Genomic DNA, 8,047 nt, shown 5'->3' on the forward strand with positions numbered 1-8,047 from the left:
TGGTTTAGCTCCCTAACAGCCTCACGTAGTTCTCTCTCAGCTCCAATAAAATTTGTTCCATTGTCCGATCTGATATGAAGCACCTGAGCTCTCCTGCTCTTGCAAATCGCTCTCCCTCTTTTTATCCCCACAGGTCCAAAATAGTCAACTCCAACATTTGTGAAATGAGGCAGATCTGGAACAATTCTCTCCTTAGGAAGATCCGCCATCTTCTGCTCCATGGCCCTGCCATTAAAATAACTGCACTGGGATATGATCTTCCTCACAGCTGCATTGGCATTCGTTATCCAGTACTTCCTCCTAAGTGTAGATAGGGTATGGTTTCGCCCACTGTGTCCTAGCAGTTGGTGCATGTTCCTGAGAAGAAGCTTGGAGATATGCTGCTCCTTAGAAAGGATGAGGGGATGTTTTTCCTCTGATGGCATCGCTCCTTTGCTTAATCTCCCTCCCACTCTTAAGAGTCCATCTTCCAACATGGGATCTAGCTTGTAAATGGAACTTTGTCTGCTTACTGTGTGCTTCTCAGACAACAGTGAGGAAATTTCAGATGCAAACCTTTGTTGCTGACAGTAGCAGATGACAGCTAGTTCAGCCTTCTCCAAATCCTTTGGGGCAAGCACACTGCTCTGCTGTTTGACAGTAGGCCTTCTTTCTCCCAATTGACCAGTCTGTGGTCCAGAGGCCTTTCGCTGACGACTAAGCTCCAACAGATGACCTCTCAACTTCAGGAACCAAGCCACTGCCACTTTAAGTCTTCTCCAACATGAAAAGTAAGTTATAAGATGATCAGTGGGATTCAATGCATCATGAACAGTGACATTCACATAAGCCTCCTTCCTGACCTCTGGATCACCAGAATCCATCTTGACATCATTTAGACAACTTGAATATTCCCTGTGAAATTCTGGGTTGCTCATAAACCTTTTCCTGACTCCAAGTATCCTTTGCTTTACAACTTTAAAGCTGTTTGGCAGGTGAGCATCCTGTCTCCTGAAGGGCAACTTAAGGCAGTATCTCTCTTCCTGTAGTGTTGCAGAGGATTCCATAATCTCCATAAACTTTATGTCTTCTCTAGACATCTCTTTGTTCTCTGAAGGCCGTTCATTAAAATCATGCTTATACTGATTGTTCAGCATGAGCTCCAAATTAGTCACTGAAATTTGATTCACCACAACAAAGGAAAGCTTCATGTCATCATTACTGCAGTTTCCGTTTAAAGGCCCATTGATAACCCAGCCCAATACTGTTCTCATTGCATATGGACCGTTTTCACAACTGTTCACCACTTCCCATGGTTCCAATAACCTGGGAGCATTGGTTCCTATCAGTAGGTCCACTTTGGCCTTTATTGAGGAGATGTGAACCTTGGACAAATAAGGCCACTTTTCCAAATCAGCAGCAGTGACCATGTTGTCTGGAGTGACTGGCATCTCTCTCTGTGTGAGAACTTCAGGCAAAGGATAAAAAGCTTTTCCTGCAAGATCAGCGACCTCCATTCCAGACACAGCAAAAGTGGGAACAACCCTTTCCTGTCCCATAGTTTTCAAAAGGAAATTTGTTCTTTTTCCTGGAATGCTCAATCGCTTCATTAGCTGTTCAGAGCAAAATGTAGCTGTGCTCCCAGGATCCAAAAATGCATACGTCTGAATCACTTTATTTCCTTTTGTAGATTTGACCTGCACTGGGACAATGGAGAGAATGCAACGGTCATTACCGGCCCCTGTGCGTCCACATACCTGGGACGAAGTTGATGGATTTTCTTCAGGTGGCTCCCATGTGCGTTGCAACTCAACATTAGCCTTTGGAATATGAAGGGCAGTGGGATGCTGTTGATCACAAATTTCACAGACCAGACGTTTACCACAGTCACGGCTTATGTGTCCGACCTTTAAGCAACCAAAGCATATTCCCTTTTCTTTTAGGAACTGGATTTTTTCTCTGCGTTTTTTACATTGGAACTGTTGGCATTTCTCCAAGAGATGAGTACATGTACACCAAGAACAATACAAAATGTCCTGTCTCTTTGAATTGCTTGTGTGAGCATTTTCTTCAAATGAGTTGACAGGCATTACTGTAGTGGCAAAACTACTTCCTTTCCCTCTGAATGACTTTGTTTGCCCTTTGAAGCAGTTACAGGGTTTTGCAGCGGTTACATTCTGTGGTACAGGTAGTTCAATATTTCCAAAAATTGGATCAGAAAGGATCCTCACTTGTTTCTCCAAGAATGCAACAACATCAACAAAATGTGCCCTTCGATTGTATTTTTCCATTATATCATGGGCAACAGCTCTCCACCTTTCACGATAGTTATATGGCAATTTACACATCACTGCTTTCATATTGCTTGGCATGTCCATTTCCTGCATATGGGGAAGCTCCTCCATCACATTACAGCACCCACGTAGAAACAAACCATAGGCTTGCAAAGATTTAACATCCTCTGACTTTATTGCTGGCCAGGTTAAAGCCTTTTCAATATATGCATTAGCAATCTTGTAGTCATTACCGAAATGTTCCTGGAGCAAAGCTTTGGCTACAATGAAGCCACGTTCAGGATCCATGTGTTGACAACTTTGCACTAGTTCCCTTGGTTGCCCTCTGGTGAACTGTTCCAAGTAATACAAGCAGTCAGCCTTACTTGCTTTGTCCTCCACACCTTGTTCAAATGATTTTGTGAAGGCTCTGTATTGGAACGGATCTCCCTCAAAGACAGGTATGTCACGTGGTGGCAGAGAAAGCAGGCGTTGTTGGTTCACCAAAGAGGCTGTGATTTCATTTTGTTTGCGCATAATACTAACAATATCACCAAGTTGAGTCTGATCGTTTTGTCCATGATTCAATGGTTGTCTCCTGGTTTGTGTCACCCAAGCAGTCGTTTGATCATGCCGCAACCTTTGTGATGTTTCCACAGATGACAATTTTTTATTGTTGTTTGTTTGCATATCCATTGAGTGCCTTTGATTTTGTGGCATTGACCAATCCACTTGCTTTTGTGTTTTACAGGCTGCAGGCTCATACTCCTTGGCCATTGCATTGAGTACTTGTGGTGCCAGTTTCCTTTTTTCCCTTTCAAGATAAGAGTTCATACCATCTGTTGGTGCCTGAGAGAGCCTTTGTCCATCCATAGCTTGAAAAACTGCCAACATAGCATCAGATGCAGCAAGTTCCGTCTCCAATTCGAGCTGTTCCTTTCTCCTTTTTATTTTTTGTTCTTGTTCCTCCAGTACATGTCGTTCCTTTAAGGCTGCCATACGAGCCATGACTGCAGCCTTTTCTGCTGCTGCCTTTATTTTTACAGAGGAAGCAGTGCTTGACCTGTGGCTTGTGACACTTTTGGTTGAATCTTTACCCACATTAGAGACACTGTCATTTGGATTTATATCATCATTTTCAACACCTTTATCACCATTATTCTCAGTTTCAGACACCTGGTTTTCATTTGATTTCACCCACATTTCAACTTCATCAATAAATTCATCATTAAACATCATTTTAGCCTTGAACCATGTTTCATGCCTTTCTTTTTCCTCATGGGGCAACAAAATCATCAAAGAATCATGCACACATCTTATTTCATCACACAGTTCAATAAAGCCATGTAGGGAATTTTTTACCTCAGACATTTTAATACTTTGCATAAACTCTTGTATCGATTTCTTTAAAGCACTTGCTTTGTTTAGCTTAATCTTTCTAACATTTTGTAGTCGTTCGAGCTTGTCTGCGAGCCCTTTAACGGAAAGTTTGACCACTCGTTGGCTTGTCCGTGTGTCGCTACTGCCGGCGGCCACAGAGTCCGGTTTGCCTGCAGCAACTGGTACACAAACACCCGACGATGTGTCCACATTAATCCCCAAGTCCTCCATTCAAAGTCCGACAGTCACAATATGTTAATCAAACAGTCAAATGTTTTTCCACTTCAGCAACCAACGCCCCTACGTGTGCACACTTTTTAGATTTAGATGGCCATCTTTATGAGTGGTAGCGCTACCTTACCTATTCTGAAAGTAGTGGCCTGTGGTGAAGTTCTGAGGTGCTCTCACCGACGTCTCTCCTCGTGGCTCTCCCGTACCTGCATGCCTCCTCACCGGCCTCTGCTCACTCGCTCGCTCCTCCTCACGATCCTGTGTCCTCACCGGCGTGTCCAGTCGGCAGGTGAGCAGCTGACGCTCAGCTGATCCCAATCACAACACCAAGCCTGCTCCTTGGCTATCTCCTCCTTCCGTCCACCACCAAACGCAACAAAGTCCAACTTCAAATCTCCAGCAGTTGTCGACTATTCAGACAGTTTTTGACTTGAATTGTAGAAGCTAAGCCAATGCTTTAAGCCACTGAGGTGTTTCACTTGTTTAAACCTAATTGACGCGCTTGGACCAAACCATCACGGATGAATGAGTACCCTGTTGCCGTTGAGTTTACAAACAACTCCGTTTATTTGCCTCTCATGATTACATCCGTACGGAGCACATATGTTGCTGCACAGCGGTCAAAAACTGTTTTGTCGTCCGGAAACACCTGACGAGCCCCCAAACATACATACAATATATATAGGCCACCCGCCAATCACAATCCGACAACAATTAGACAGCAATTAACAAATCTGCTCTTACATATAGAATAAGATGTACTTCTTGCAGTTGTGACACATCATATCTTGACTGAAAGATGGACAGTCAGCATTGTATTTTCATCCCAGTAACTGGATCTAAACAGGAGGAACTGATGCTTGTGCTGCGTGTTTCAGGTGCAGAGGAGAGTGGGGTCGACACAGCTGAGTCTGAGTATTTGGTTATAAAAAAGAACTATAACAAATCAACTATTAGATTTTAGCTGTTTTGGGTAAATTGTCTCATCTTGGTCATATATTAACTTTACAAAAAATGTAAAGAAGCAGCAAACTGTGTGTGGAAGGACAGTGAAGCTATGAAGCATAGGAAGCACACGTGGTTGTGTTTAAACCCGTTTCATTTCCTCTGCAGAGGGCCGACAGAAGCGTGACGTCCCAAACTGGGTAATGACCTCCTCTGACTCCTTCGCCGGGTGGAGGAGCTCAGAAAACATGCCGGTGTTATGCCGAAAAGTGTATGCCTGCTGAGAAATGCATCCCCTGCTGGTCCCCTGCTTTAAAGAGAGTCTGGAATGGAATGATATAACTACATTAGAATTTGTTTACCCGATTAAATTAACAGATGCGTATTTCAACAAGTCCAAAATTGTCTCTAAAATTAAATTTAAAATAGTCAAATTTCATAGTTCTAGGTTCATTTTTGGATTATTTTATCTGGGCTACACTGAGTAAAGATTGATATTCATAGAAAATGTCTCCAACCGGCTTTCTGGCTTACTGCAAAAGTGTTAGTCACGGCCCTTACTTTGTAATATTTGTACAATAATATAATAATAGGTGAAAGAGATGCTCTAAACTGTACAATTGTGGGATTATCATAAGTGTACTGTACATGTATTATTCATCTACATGAAGAAAAAAGATGAACGAATGAAAAAACATTGTCAGCTCAATATCATCACTGTAACTTTATTGGAAAAATGTAATAATCCACACGCCTGAAACGGTTTACGCGCGCTCCCGCGAATGGGGGATGCATTTCTCGGCAGGCATGCACTTCTCGGCACAACACCGGCTACGACCGGATCGAGGATCTGGGCAGAACCTTTTGGGCTTACTTTCCCTCCGCAGACCGACTCGGATACAGAGTCCTTTACCCGGGAGAGTAGAAACACAAACGGGAGCTTCAGTTTGTGAAGGTTAACTTGAGTGGCTGCCCGTAAAAGCCTGGAAACAATAAAGCTGTTGAAGTGAATGAGCCTGAGTTCCATTCTTGGTCAAAGTTTAATAACACCCGTTTATAAAGCAGTCCAAATTCCATTTTTATATTCTAGAATGAGTTTTAATATTATGATTGATTGGCCTGTCTCCTATGCCCTTCGGGGGTCTGAGTTGGAAAAACTGCGCTATGTAACTTTGCTGGAGCTGGACCGGCCCGGGAGCTGAGCGGAAGTACTTCGACTTGCTTTCTGGCACACCTACCGCAAAAACAAATAGACCCCTCTTACGCTCCCAGGTACATTTGATTACTCTTATCTTCTCAGTCGACATAGCTTGCACCTTCTGACTCCTCGCCGGTTCGTCAACAAACGTGAAACGTGAAAGCGAAAGGGTGTTGTATTTACGATGTAACCGTACATTACCTCCAAGCCTGTAGGGGGAGCTCCATAGTGGGCTTTTTGAGAAGTTACATTGTATTCCTTTAATAACTCAGTCTTATTGTAAATTACAGCTGTCTGTTGTTAGCACGTTAAGCTTTGATTGGTCTGGGCTGGTCTGTGGCATTATTTATAACCCTTCACCCTTGCTGTTTCCTCTCATAGCTTGTTTTCACCATGACAGCTGCTGGGTTCTTCCTGAGGTATAAGCACAAGCTGTCTTTTACAGTTTTTGAGTGATTGATTGGAAACATTAGTTAATATTGCAGTCTTACTCTTTGTTGTACATAATTTCAGGGTTTCCCTCTTTGCCTTGTTGACTGCTGCTACATGGGGTTTTCCCACTAAAGGTGTGCTGTCATCTGTTGTGGTAAAACATTACATGCTTGTGTTAGAATATGTTCTCATCTTAACCGCTTTTTGAGTTATTGTGTTTATGTGCATGTTGTACTGCTGCTATCCACTGGGGGCAATGAGAGCAAGTTCTTGTCTGTATTCTGCACTGTTCTAACCAAGAGAATGAAGTTCAATTTACCTGACCGTTAGCAATAAAAAAGAACACAGCTATCTAACGAAAAGAAGTGTGGTTCATTGTGAATATGAGTACCGAACAAGAAAACGCAACATCTTTTGACAGGGAGTTGGTACCTTATTTGGATAAAGGACAGTCTTTGAGTTAGGATTCAATTCAATTCAAACAAGAACGAATGCCTTTCTAATCCCAAATTGAAAAATATAACATTACAGTGATTGCTTTTCCACAATTTACATATGACCTTTACATGTGACTATGTGTCCCAGCAGGAAGCTGAGGACTTCTGTCCTGTGAATAGTTTTATCAGCTATATAAATGAATATATATGATTTAATGTTCAACTCTTCATACCAATTTCTATGTGTAACTATAAAAAAGATTGATTTATTTAAAAAATGACCCTGTTCTACACTTAGTCCAATTTGAGAAGAGCTAATGTTTGGATGCTGTTTTTTCTTTTTAAGTGAGTTTAAAGCTGACTTCAGCATACTTTGCCTTGAAACTGAAGGTGGGAAGTGTTTATTTCAGAGGTTTTTGGTCATTTGAATATGAGTGACTATGAACTTTTTAAAAAATCTTCTCAGTAGAAACTTTAGAAAAGAGTGCAGACTTTGACATTTCTCAAACCTGATATTTTTCCTGTTGGAAGTATGTTGTTCCACTTTTCTGGGTTTCTGAGAGTGTTTCCTTCATGTTGGGATGCAGCAAGTCCTCAGCAGGAGTTAGAATCTTCTACAACCGGTGGAGTGAAATGTGAAGAAAAAAAGTTGCGTAAACTGATGGTGTTTATGTTTGTTTTTAAATGATGCTGCAATGATGCTTCTGAGGAGGGAACCATGGCGATCATGGAATTCCTAAGGGCTGTGGCCAGAAAGCTAAGAATCCTCTCAAGATTCAAGATTCAAGATTCAAGAGGGTTTATTGTCATTCCAGCCATATACACAGTATACAGTGCAATGAAATAACGTTTCTCGAGAATTTTTTCAGTGCAACAAACAGCAACAATAAAGAACAGCTGGGACAACAGAGGTGATCAGATCAGTCTCTGAGCGTTGAGGAGTCGTATGGCCTGGGGGAAGAAGCTGTTTTGTAGTCTGGTGGTGACAGACCGTATGCTGCGGTACTTTCTGCCAGATGGGAGGGGTGAGAAAAGTCTGTGTGAGGGGTGGGAGGGGTCTTTAAGAATCCTGGTTGACTTGCGGATGCAGCGTGTGGTGTAGATGTCTGAGACGGAGGGGAGAGTGGCTCCAATGATCTTTTCAGCCGTCCTCACCACACGCTGAAGGTTTT

Source organism: Odontesthes bonariensis, chromosome 11 (genome assembly GCF_027942865.1).
Source record: "Odontesthes bonariensis isolate fOdoBon6 chromosome 11, fOdoBon6.hap1, whole genome shotgun sequence".
In the NCBI taxonomy this organism is placed as follows: domain Eukaryota; kingdom Metazoa; phylum Chordata; class Actinopteri; order Atheriniformes; family Atherinopsidae; genus Odontesthes; species Odontesthes bonariensis.